A 12,778-nucleotide genomic window follows, 5' to 3' on the forward strand; every position below is an offset into this window, starting at 1 on the left:
CCTCCGGCAGGCGGGGTGGGAGCTCTACCTTTTGGGCACACGTGTGAGTATTCAATTCTCTCCAACCGTTAGATGCCTCCGGCGGTCCCGTCTGGTTAGCGGTGTCTTTTGCCCCGGTAAGATCTGTGGCACTGTGGGGTGGTATTTGGGTTAGTAGGGAGCAGTGCAACAGACTGTTGTGGGTTCCCGGATGGTGGCGGTGCGTCCGGTCCCAGCCGCCTAGTCCAGAGGCTCGCCTGGCGTATTACTTAGCCCGCCAAATTTCAGGCATAGAATTACCTTCTGTGGATCCTCCGTATTGTGGGTGCTTTGTGGTTCCTTCTACCGGTTAAGATAACCAGGTGCGTGTATGGGACTATTCCCAGCGTGCCTCAGTTGTTTCCAGCAATCGGGTTCACCTTCCGCCTCCAACCGATGGGACCGTGTTGCGAGGAGTTATCCGTTGATAGCACTCGCGGTCTCCCGACCAGACGATTCGGCGATCCTCTTAACGGGTGCCGGCAGGAGCGGGCACCGAACGGTCCCTGCTTCAGTGCACCGCTGGGATTCCCCGTTACCTCCTGTGCTCATCCGCCAACTAGGATCTCCTCTCGCGTTCAGTACGCCGTGAATGCACCGAGGCCACAACGCTCGTGCCGGTGTTAGTCGTGCTTCGTTTCGGCTGCTCGCAGATGGGCCCGAGACATCAGCCTCATCCAGCAAGCTCGCCGGCACTCTAGTCCGTCTCACTGTCGCGGCACTCCGTCAGCCTCCGTGCTGGAAGCCGCCATCTTGGGTGCCACCGGGGTGCCTTTTCCGATGCTCCGTTCACTGCGTTGTTGGTGCCGATTTTTTCCAGCGACACGGTCAAGTGCGGCAAAAGGGTTCTCCTTCGAGCACGTTGATTTGTGTCTCGGATCTTTTAGTTCAGACGCCGTTATATCGGCCGTTGTAGGATCATGGGCAGGAGCACGGCGGGTTGCTGACTTCACTCCATGCGTGCAGGCCACGCCCCCTACCAAACTGGTCATATAGACCCCCCAAAATGGGTAATCCAACTCTCCTCCGGAAACGCATTCCTCTGAAGAGCATCCTTGGTATTCACTTCACCATTCTAAATTTGCCACAGACTCCTTGATTTACTAGCGACTAGTGCCTGCATCATGGCTTCTGCATTTCTTTGGAGGACTATACGTCTATGGGAAATTAACAAATGTGTATACTTTTGGTTCCATTTCTTAACACACTTTGTTCTAATAAACCTTGGTAGATCTCTGAGTTCCCTAATATCTTTATGTAGCATTTTCTTGTGTAAAGGCCAACAGGGCTGTGGCATATTCAATACCATTCCCACAACTCCTTGCCATTTTAGGGAGACTTTCAGTCAGGAGTGGGACATTACTGTCCAATAATCTCCTTTTTTCACCTTAATGCCTTGCCAAGTTAATACAAAGAAATAATGGCCACTATGGCAGGTACAGTTTACCCTCAAGGTAATACATTATTGGAAACAAAAAAGTAATCCAATGTTGCACAAGCACTCCCCCTCTGCCAAGTTGGTGCTCCCCGGGATATCACCCTGGGTCTGCCTTTCAACATATGGATTCCTCTAGCCTCCATTTCCATTGTCCACTGTACAAACCTTTCGTTCTTCCCCCTTCCCTCAATCCATTACCACACACTTTATTTTGCCCCAATTTCAAACAAACTATATTTAGATCTCCACATAGTATCATCAGCGGTTCAGGCCTCATGTCATAAACTTGGTCAATCCACCCGCAGCACAATCCACATAATCCTTTGTTTCTTTGGCTACTGGATTCCTATACAGGTTAAACAGCCCTATCTGTTCCCCCATTCCTGCTGCTGCTCTTCCATTTCCATTAATATAATTTGAATGTAAGGGTTTGGGTTAATTACTTTTGGTACTCTTACACCGACCAAATGTCTTACAACGGTTAAGTGTACAGCCGATGGCCTACCCATCTTACCCTTTTTTGCTTTATTCAAGTAGAGGTTAAAGCCATCTAGCGGCAGAGTTTCTAACAACCATGTTCCCTGCAAACACACAATGTCCATCTTTATAATAACATATTCCAATCTTTTAAAGAGGAGGTAGAGGCCCCTAATATTCCAAGACCATATGAAAAGCCCCTCCACCCTCCTCGACCCTTTGGTATGACGGCACTGTTGTCAACCAGTCCTATGATTCCACCATTTCAAGAATAGGCCTATCATTCCTTTTTTCACAGTCACTCTCCTCGAGCCATGTATACCACTTTCTCTAGTGATTGTAATCTTGATAGGTTTGCTAGGTTGGCATTGTGCCCACTCTCTAACCACTTCATCATGTTAGTAGAAGGCCGGTGAGAACTCTCCTCAGCAAATTCAGCCCCCACTGAATCTGCTCTCAATGTTTCCTCTTTATGTTCACAGACTTCATTTTACCTTCTATGCAGAGTTCCCATGTGCCCTCCCGTTTCCCGCATATCAAAGCCCAATGGGCACAAAAATACAGAACCCTCCAATATCAGTTTACACACAGAAAAGGAACCTAAGTGCAGGCACACTCAATCATGCACTCTTTCATCCATAAACTACACCACCATAATGTCCTCTGATTTAACGACCCATTGCCTAGCTCTTTCTTCCTCTACCTACCAGGATTTCCCTTTTATGACTAGATCTCCAGGACGATTAGAATTTGATCTCCTGATGATTTCCTCCAGGGTTGTAGCAGAGTTAGTAGTTCCAGTAAAACTTCTCACCACCCTGGTCTGTTTTTCCTCTAAGGTTAAGAAGAGGATTTCATTATTGAGTCTTTCGGCCATAAGACTCATCAAGGGCTCACCACCATAGGCATGGGTGGAGGGTAGGATTACTTACGACTGGACAGATAAGATCCTAATGGGTAAATACTCAATGTCATCATCCTCATACACCGACAATGCCAATAGCAGGATTTCCATCTCCTCCTGTTCATTAACTTTATCTTTATTTGGACAACGCGCCCTTTTACACCTCCATTGTCCACATTACCCATCCCTGCTGGCTTACTGCGCTTCGCATTAAAGGAATGGTTCGGTCAAAAATTGTCCTTGGCCCTACGGGTCGGCCATGTGTTTTTAAGCCTGAGTCGCTCGATTTTAGAAACATTTCCTATGGACCTTACCCGAGTTTTCCTCCATTAAACACACGCGAAAACAGGCAGTAGGGCGCCGCCATTTTGTGATAATCCTATCACTTGCTGCATCGCCCTAGCTGACCTGCTTTTGCGGCACTAATTCATATCCCCCGCCCATGAGCCTGACAATATCAAAACATTCATATTCCCCGCCTCTCTCCGTGACTTTACTATGCTGCAGACAAACGCGCCCAGTCGTCTTCTACGCGACTTCACACAGAACCTGGAAACCAACACAGATCAACTCACAACACAGCGCGCCACAATTCGGTATATGAAACTGTACTTTCAAATCAAACAGCAACATGGTACATTTGGTAAAGTACATTAATTTAACATTAAATGTTTATAGCATATTCAGCAATTGGCATATTAAATGCAAACTGGCTTCTCTCCCATCTGCAACGGCTCGCTTGGCGCATTCTGAGGCCCCCAATTTTGTCCTCATTGTCCGAAGCTTTGCAGCCCTAGAGAACCATAACTATGGAGACATTGACAGGGAAAGTATAACGTACCTGAGGAGTTGAGTTGAAAGTGAGATTTATTGTTTGTTTGTTTTATTATTTGCAATACGCAAGCCTCCCCTCGGTTAACAGTGCGCAGAATTTACATGAGATTGCGAAACTTAGTTACAGCAACAAACATATATACATACACATATTGACAAGGTCAGCGATATGAGGTGAATAGAGAGAGAAGTCAAAGATGACACCCAGGTTGTTCGCCACCCAGGATGTTGAAGCAAGGGGTTAGGGTTAGCATACTTTGTATGTACACTGTACAATAACATTTATTTACAAAAAGACAATCATATTACAATTATTTAAACCGGTATTTGTACTTCACAACCAGTTCTGCTTTGGGTGGACATGGCACAGTGGCAATGTTTGGTGGCAATGCATCAGTGCTCTGCACAGAAACGTTCAAAATTCCAAATCTGTGCTTCTCGAGTACAGCAACAATAAGGCTTTATACAAAGTCGAACTCCATATAGACTGGTTTGATCACCCATTGCTTACTTCTTTTAGAAAACACCTTAGTGTAGCGAGGCATCCTTACATTACCCATAGTCCTAGATTGTTCATGGCAGAGATTCTCGTTATGGGCCAAGACCGCAAGTAGAGTCCTATGTTTCATGCCCTGTATGCTGAAATGCAAGCGCTTTGGCCTGTACTTTAGGCACATATTGTGGAACACCTCCAAACCTCCTGTGTGACAGAATTCTGTCAGTCCCCTCAAATCTTTTGATAGAGTTTTATCGAAAACAATCTTCTCATGGATTTGTGTGTCGGTGAAGATGGAATCAACCACTTCTTTTTCCTTGCCTCCTCTGGGGACAAAGGGCCATGTTCACATTGGTGGAAATGTAGCTTTTGTGACCAGCGGTGAACGTTGGTACAGTGGTGCATCAGTGACTGCCATTTTTCAAGTAGTATTTCCACTGACCCTTCACAAGTTTTGGAGCTCCACCAAAGATGGTTGCTGATAGACTGGGACCACTGTGAAATACTTTTCAAACCTTTTTTTTCCCTGCAGCCTAGATTTTCTTATTGATTGATTTAGCAAGATGCCATACATCAAATTGATGTTTAATATGTGGGAACTGCTCTCTCATTGTCTTGGCAATTGAAACGTGTCTGTCCGTGGCTATGAGGTCAATGTGCATTCCACTCGATTGTAGATATTCCACTGATTTTATAAATCCTAATTTCTCCATGGCCACTGAGGATGTACATTGTGTTACCTGCACGACCACCGAACTCACAATTTTCTTACTATCCATGTCCTGAAAGTGGTAGGTGCAGTACTTGGCAGAAAATCCAGGGCTGTTGCACTGTCCATCGCCGGCTAGCCTGAATCGTTTCCCTTCGAATGTACTTGCTAGAGACAATTGTTCAATTTTCCAAGCATTACTAATGGCCGGAAACAGATAATCATGTTGGTATTTATAGTACTGCGTTTTAGAAATGAAATGAAGTCCCACAAACTGAAAGAAAGACTCTAACTTTCTAAAACTGGAGCCACTAAAAAGTGATGCAGCTGCACACAGTAGATTGCCTGCTGGCAGTTTCCCCAGCATCGGTTGTGCAGACCATGAGAACGTATGATTTAATCTACAGGCAGCATGTATTTTGACGTTACTGCCTTGTTTTTGACGAGTCACATGAATCAATGGCTTCCCACATACTTTCCCCCTGACGGAATGCCCACATTTCAGCATACTTATAATATCCATCAAACAACTGTCGAATACTATGTATTTGGCCTCTTTCATTAGACTGTCATCCGGCATCACACTTGTTTCGGACTGCATTGTTGCGGACATATCAGCAGAATTGAAAGAAATATCGCCGATATCAGGTTCTGATGCGTCGGTGAATGCTGCTGCTGGTTCATTCTCTGTCATTTCAACATTTGTTACTTCAACATTGATGGGAGACCACAACAATGTCGATAGCTTTTTGGGTGGAATTTTTTTGGCGGGTGTAGATTGTGTGAATTGATCTGCGACTACTTCAAAGCTATCTTCAATACATTCAGTATCATCTTCTTGTGGTGTTGCAGTCGCACTGTAGCAATGGTCTATTACAACTTTACTGGAATCTCCGGACACATTCAATTCATGTTCTGGCCATTGGACATGAGCATCTCTAGTCTCAACACGCAGCGTCTGAATTAATAGTTCCTCCATAGTGTAAATGGTCTGGCAAGAAACATCTCTCATTTGCTTCACTGTCTGAGTATGTATAGTTCATATACCCACGGGTAACTAGAGGACAGATTGGAAAAGGGATGTTCAGTTAAAACACAAGATAAAGTATAGTACAATTGACTGGGAAAAAAACATAAAATAGTTCCCAACACAAAAACATTTCTAAAGTTATGAACTGATTGTAACTAACCTTATTTTTGTTTCTTTTCTTTGCAACTTTCTTGACTCAACCTTCAACATCTGCACGCTGTAGCTCCGATTCGTTTCCGCATCTCTTCCCTTCCTCTTGCGCTGCAACGACTATATTTTCTGTATCCGCATAGACAGCACAGAATGAGGCTCCATCGACTCCCTGAAACATAGTACTTTCATTACTATGTATCACAATATTGATAACATAAAACACACGTGAGGACGAACATACAGGTACATCTCAATAGCTCAACATGAATTAAACATTGGGTGGAACAATCAAACAACAAGTATTTGAGCTCTGATGACCTAGTTCCATGGAACTGTCAGTATCCATACCGCTGGCTCTGCAAGGACTGCCATGAATGATTGTATTGGAGAGGAGGCATCAGCAACTCCCTGAAACACAGTGCTTGCGTTAGTATGGTTTTCAATATCGTAAACATAACACACACTTGGTGTTGACGGCACAGGTACATATAAAGAGATAACAACAAATGATGCATTGTCTAAAAGAATCAAGGAATATTTAAATATGATCAGATTTAAATGACTTATTTCTCTGATTTCTTTATATCTGCATCATCTAAATGGGATCTTGTGATTGTAGTGGAAGCACCATCATCTCCCTGAAACACAGTACTTGCGTTAATAGGGAAGAAAGTATAGCAAATGGAATCACGTTATATGATCACGCTCGATGGAGCTGTCAGTATCCATACCTCGTGCTGCTGAAGAATATCTATGGATGTTGTAAATGTGGTGCGCGCTTCCGAAAGCTGTTGCGACAATTCGTATCCGCATGGTCCCGCTTCCACCTCCCCAGGAATTACTTGAATGTCAGGCTCTGCATCAAGTGCGTGGGTTGACGCTTCAACAACTGCCTGAAACATAGTATTTGCATTAGTAAGGATTACAATATTGAAAACACAACACACACTTGGGGTCGACCGCACAGGTACATATCAATGGCTAACCACAAATGAAACATGGTGTAGAACAATCAAACGACAAGTGTTCCAATCCTGATGATCACGGTCGATGGAGCTGTCAGTATCCATACCTCGTGCTGCTGAAGAACATCTAGTGCTGTTGTCAATGTGGTGGATGCTTCAGCATCTCCCTGAAAGACAGTACTTGCATTAGTATGGATAACACTAATTATAACTGAAAACAAACACCAGGGGATGACAACTAAGGTGTATATCAATTGGAAAGCACTAACCAAACAATTGGTAAAATAAGCACACGATACATAAAAACTATTACTTGACATGCATAAAACAAGATAGTAGCGGAATAGCCAAGTATGATTACCTGATACGTGCTAGAAGTGGTTGATAACTGCGGGCACGTCACGGATGTAGAATGTTCTTGCTTCAGATTCAGTGGATAGTCAAGCAGTTGTAAAGGTAAATTATTGTTTGATAATGAAATGCAAATATTAAAAAATAGCCATGTAAACCGACAGAATACTTGAGAATAATGCTATTGAAAATGTGCAATATAGCACAGTTCCCTGTGCCCATAAATAGATTTCCTTTGGGGGATATAAAATCAAAAAATAATTGATTGATAAATGTCATTATTCAAAAAGCTATACCACTCATATCAATATCGAAAGTATTACAAGGGACACAACACCTAAAATATCAATTAATCCATTCGGCTACCTACACACTACCGCAAGGCCTAAAGCTAAATCTGGACACTTGACTCACCAGTGGCTGAATGTGGATGAATAGAGTTGGAATAGCGTTCGCGAGCAATTTTCGTGTCGTTCGCCGTTTATTCTTCTTTGTTACCCAAGATGTGGCGTACATGTTCGAGGAAAAGTGCCGGCTGCAGAGGCGGTGTCCATCACCCCTCTTGTCCTCAAAGACTTGCTGGACTCTACTTTAAAGCTCTTCCGGTGGATATCCGCAATGTCTGACCCATTCTCTTATTCGATCAACAGTTTTAGGGAATACATGCATTGTAGTGCCTTCAGATTTAGCATTGGTCTTCGAAGGGCAACCGCTAATCGAACAGGCAGGCATTGTTGAAAATTCTGAAAAGTAAATATCTAGATAATTATAAAACCTTGATGAATAAAAATGTCATAAAAAAGTAAATGAACCATACCATGTTCAATGCAAGGTTTGTTTTGGTCGCCGGAACTATACCAGTTAATCATGTGCGGCTTAGTATTTGCATAAATTACAGACATTTTTTAAATGATGTGACTAAACTCTGAACATGTGACTCGTCCCTTGGATGTTCTGTCTTGCACGAGAAGGAAACATGCTTACATTATAGACTGGACCCCCGAAGGATGCAATTCGAAGACAATTGACACAGATGAAAATAAATAGATCTATTGATAGCATAACAATTGAAACTCAAGTCAATAGCAATGAGACCAATGACCATAGTACCATTGGGTACTGTAATCACAAATAGATAGAAATGTAAAAATGACCGAAATATGACTAGGATACATGGCCTTACCTTGACCAGCAAACAGTTGGATTCAGCAGGCCGAGCAGTATGTTGCAGGAGAACAGGTAGATGGCCACACGTAGCACACTGACGAGTTTGCTCGAAGCGGTCACAGATAGCACGACGACGAGCAGATTAGCATAGATCTCAGTGCTTCTCAGGTAGAAGGTTCAGGAGTTGACTTGCAAAGCACAGAGATGTTCTCATGAGTCATATCAAGTGGTTTATAAAGTATTAGAAACAGGGGTGTGTTTGTGAATGAATGACGTGTGTATGTTGTGGTATTATGTGGTTTGCAGGGGGGCGGCATGCCTCAGGGGAGGCCTGCCTGGAGACACGGGGTCTGAGGAGGCCATGTGAGCGATGGCCCCTGGGCGTGGGATACCTTTTGAAGTGTACATGCTGTTTGGCACCTTGACCGTTTGTGCCGGTGACAGCCCCCCATGCCAGCGCTCATCCCCGGGTGCGAACCGCCTTTGATAGAGAGGGGTGGGATGGATGGGCCTGGGGCGTGCAGATAAGGCACAGGAAGACTGCTGAATGGAGACACACTTATGTGGATTGCAGGGGGGCAGCCTGTCTCAGGGGAGGCCTGCCTGGAGACACGGGGTCTGAGGAGGCCATGTGAGCGATGGCCCCTGGACGTGGGATACCTTTTGAAGTGTACATGCTGTTTGGCACCCTGGCCGTTTGCGCCCGTGACAGCCCCCCATGCCAGCGCTCATCCCCGGGTGCGAACCGCCTTTGATAGAGAGGGGTGGGACGGATGGGCCTGGGGCGTGCAGGCAAGTGTGTGGGAGCAAGAGGCCATCAGGCCCCTCTCATCCTTTACTTCTCAGTAGAAACTCTGACCAAGTTCCTCCAGTAGTGGGTTCGCCCCTTGCCCTTATGTGATGTTAACTTTGGTTGACATTCGCGTAGATGGGACCACTGAGCAGGACACGGGACATCCATTTTTATACCCCCTTTCCACTCCATCTTGGTGACCAGGCCTCACTGTGCAGAGCACATGGCCCCCACCCTCATTCCCACACTGACTGGAAAACTCCAAAGGTATTTGCAAAAGCTAATAAATGTAACACATCACTCTTCCTCTGAGATCACTGTCCTGCATGTGAACCAGCCTGAAATAAGCACATAGCTCGTTCATCTCCACAAATGTGTCCTTGCCCACGCACCCTCGCCAGTGGAAACTTACTGCCATTCTGACCCTGTGTCCCTGCGAGGTATTCTCTTCATTTGCCAGATCACTGATGCCCACCCTGCAGATCCCGAACTAACATTAGACGCGTACTGCAGTATATTGTTGCCTATCATTAACAAATGCCACATACCGGAGATTCTTGTGAGCACAGACCCCCACTTCAAACAGTGTATTATAGTGGTCAAGACCCTTAACCTAAGGCCTGTATAATCCAATGTTAATTGATAGTATAGATATATGTGTGACTTTTATAGAGACATAACCGACTGAAAGACTTTGAACAAGTGTTATTTAGTGCATGTATTATTGAGAATATATTATGTTAGCTTAGATAGTGACCACCCTGCTTCACAGCGACCTGACCTTCACCCATTCGGAGCACAGATGTCTGACGTCCATCCTTGAATGGAGACACACTTGATTCATTTAAAAAATCGAAACAACCGCTGTTAAAATATATGTGGTGTTTTATTTTGTATCTTATTTTGATGACACAAAAATACAAGACTTTACACAGGTCAGGTTGCAGCACAGCGAGAGAAAATCCCCTGTACTGACCGCTGTCACTTGGGAAAGTTTCTCTTATGGCACGAACGGCACAGGCGGGTATTACTCTTCGAACGCGGTGTCCAAGCCTACCGAGAAGCCACCATGTAAAGGAACGATAGGCCACCAGCCTGTACCACCTGTGAAAAGGAATGAAACAAACTGTTTTTAAATGACCAAGATAAGTTTAATAAACGTTTGTTGTCAATGACAATTCTTGTAACTAATGGCATTCTGCTCGGACAAATGCTATCTAGACACTGCACACTATTGAACGACTTGCATGCGTTACAATGATATGTATATGTAATTTTGGATATAGTAGAAGACCATGAAGTAGGAGTGGCATGACAAGCAGAGTATACTTACTCGTTACTCGGATTACAAGGATGAACAGTTGCGCGAAGCTCGTGCATCAGCACCATCATTATCCTCAACACGGACCGTGTGAGGCAGGCCGCCCTGAAGTCTGGCAGCTTGGTGATGCATTGCGGTTTTGGCTCGCCTTCGGAAATGTAGGCCACGCAGCCCAAGTTTTCACAGCAGCAGCAGTTCTCGTCCTCGGTTGGCATTAGCTCGCACTGACTGCATGTGCACCAGGTGGAAACACCGTCCATGCGACTAGGTCCAGGCTCTTCAGCTGTTGAATCATCCTCCCAACTGCCGTCCGAAGACCCATCGTTTTCGCGTGTTTCCCTTTCCAGTAGTTCCTCCTCGGTATACTCGGGCTCGTACATGTAGGGCATTACTGTAGCCATTGTGTGTTAAACAAACTAAAATAATTTATAGCGGTGGTACTGGTATCTGTTCACACGGGCTACAAGCAACAAAGGTAGCTGACCAGAGCACAGAAACGAGTCACAGAATACTCAAAGTAACACAGAGAGTGGAATGGAATCGAAAATCTGCTGCTGTGTGTTGTGAAACCGTCTGTTTATACTTATTGAGGAAAGAGGCGTCCTGCCATTTCCATGGCGACGCATCATAAGCTGAAGCGCAGCGAATGTTGACACGAGACGTGCTTTGGCGTTGTGAAATGGGCGGTACGCGTCTGCTGATGACAGGCTCAGGGGCGGGGGATATGATTTAGTGCCGCAAAAGCAGGTCAGCCAGGGCGATGCGGCAAGTGATAGGATTATCACAAAATGGCGGCGCCCTACTGCCTGTTTTCGTGTGTGTTTAATGGACAAAAACTCAGGTAAGGTCGATAGGAAATTTTTCTACAATCGAGCGACTTATGCTTAAAAACACATGGCCCACCCGTAGGGCCAATAAAAGATTTTGACCGAACCATTCCTTTAAGGTCTCTTACTATCTTGTGGACACTCCCCGAAGATTGCACAGAAACTGTTTCGAGCCACAAGCTTTCCCATTTTTGTTTACTTTAGCATGTTCTTAGACTTTCTTTCTTGCATTATTTTATTCGATTTCAGTGTGGATTCTTTTTTTTCCGCTGGTAAAAAATAGAAAAATGATTCGACTCCTGCATCTCATCCCCAGCAACCAACACAGGATCCTCTTCAATTACAATTGAGCTTTCCTGATTTGTTTGCCTTTGATCCAACAGAGAAACCCTGTTGCATATAAATTCTCCTGTAGGGCTTGGCACGTCCCACCCATTTACCTCTGTGTGGTCTGCTTGCACTTGTTGACCTCCTCTATCTTCAAGTGAACATAATGTAACCGAGGCAACTGAACGCAATCCCTCAGGTACCAGTCTGACCTCAGAGTGTGCGATCAATGCCCCCATTAACAGTTAATTTGCTTGCAATCGGTTCTTGGGGGTCACCAGGGTACTTGTTTTTTGAGATTTAATGCACCCAACATTTTCTCTTACTCACTCCATGAAAGCTCTTTTATCGTCTCTTGCTTCCTTCATGAGCTCAATTGGGGTCTTTAATATCACTCCATCCATATCCTTTCCATGTGCTCTTTCTCTTTCAGAGCTTCTATGAATGACCCCAGATCAATTAATTTACTATGCATCAGCTATCCATAGCATTGACACTTGCTAGGAGCATTGTGGCCCTAGAGATGTGTGCTGGTTTTACACCCCTTGAGGCTTCCAAGTCCCAAGAAGAATCCACTGATGATATATCAGAGCTGCCCATTTGTCCCTCTGGCAACGCCCCATGAGTGCAACATGGGAGTATAGATTCTGAATTGGTTTTGGAGGGGAACGGAGTCTGCTCAGTATAAGAGGTTGAAGAAGCCAAAAAACTAACATCTCTCCTAAGTCTTTTCATGGGGGTAGGTGTATTTATGTCCTCTGATTCCCCAAGCCTCGCTCCACCCTTTTTCTATGCCACTGTCCCTTTTCTGCATAATGTCCCTAGCCTGTCTCCAACCTCAAGATTGAATTTGCTATGTCGCAGGTTAGTCTTGCTGCCAGCATCGGGTTTTCAAAATTTCTCGGACCGTCCACATCATTGTCTCTACCTACTAACTGCAAGCCCATGGGAGTCTCCTGCAAGTGTGG

Source organism: Ambystoma mexicanum, chromosome 3q, assembly GCF_040938575.1.
Source record: "Ambystoma mexicanum isolate Mex_15411 chromosome 3q, UKY_AmexF1_1, whole genome shotgun sequence".
Lineage (NCBI taxonomy): Eukaryota > Metazoa > Chordata > Amphibia > Caudata > Ambystomatidae > Ambystoma > Ambystoma mexicanum.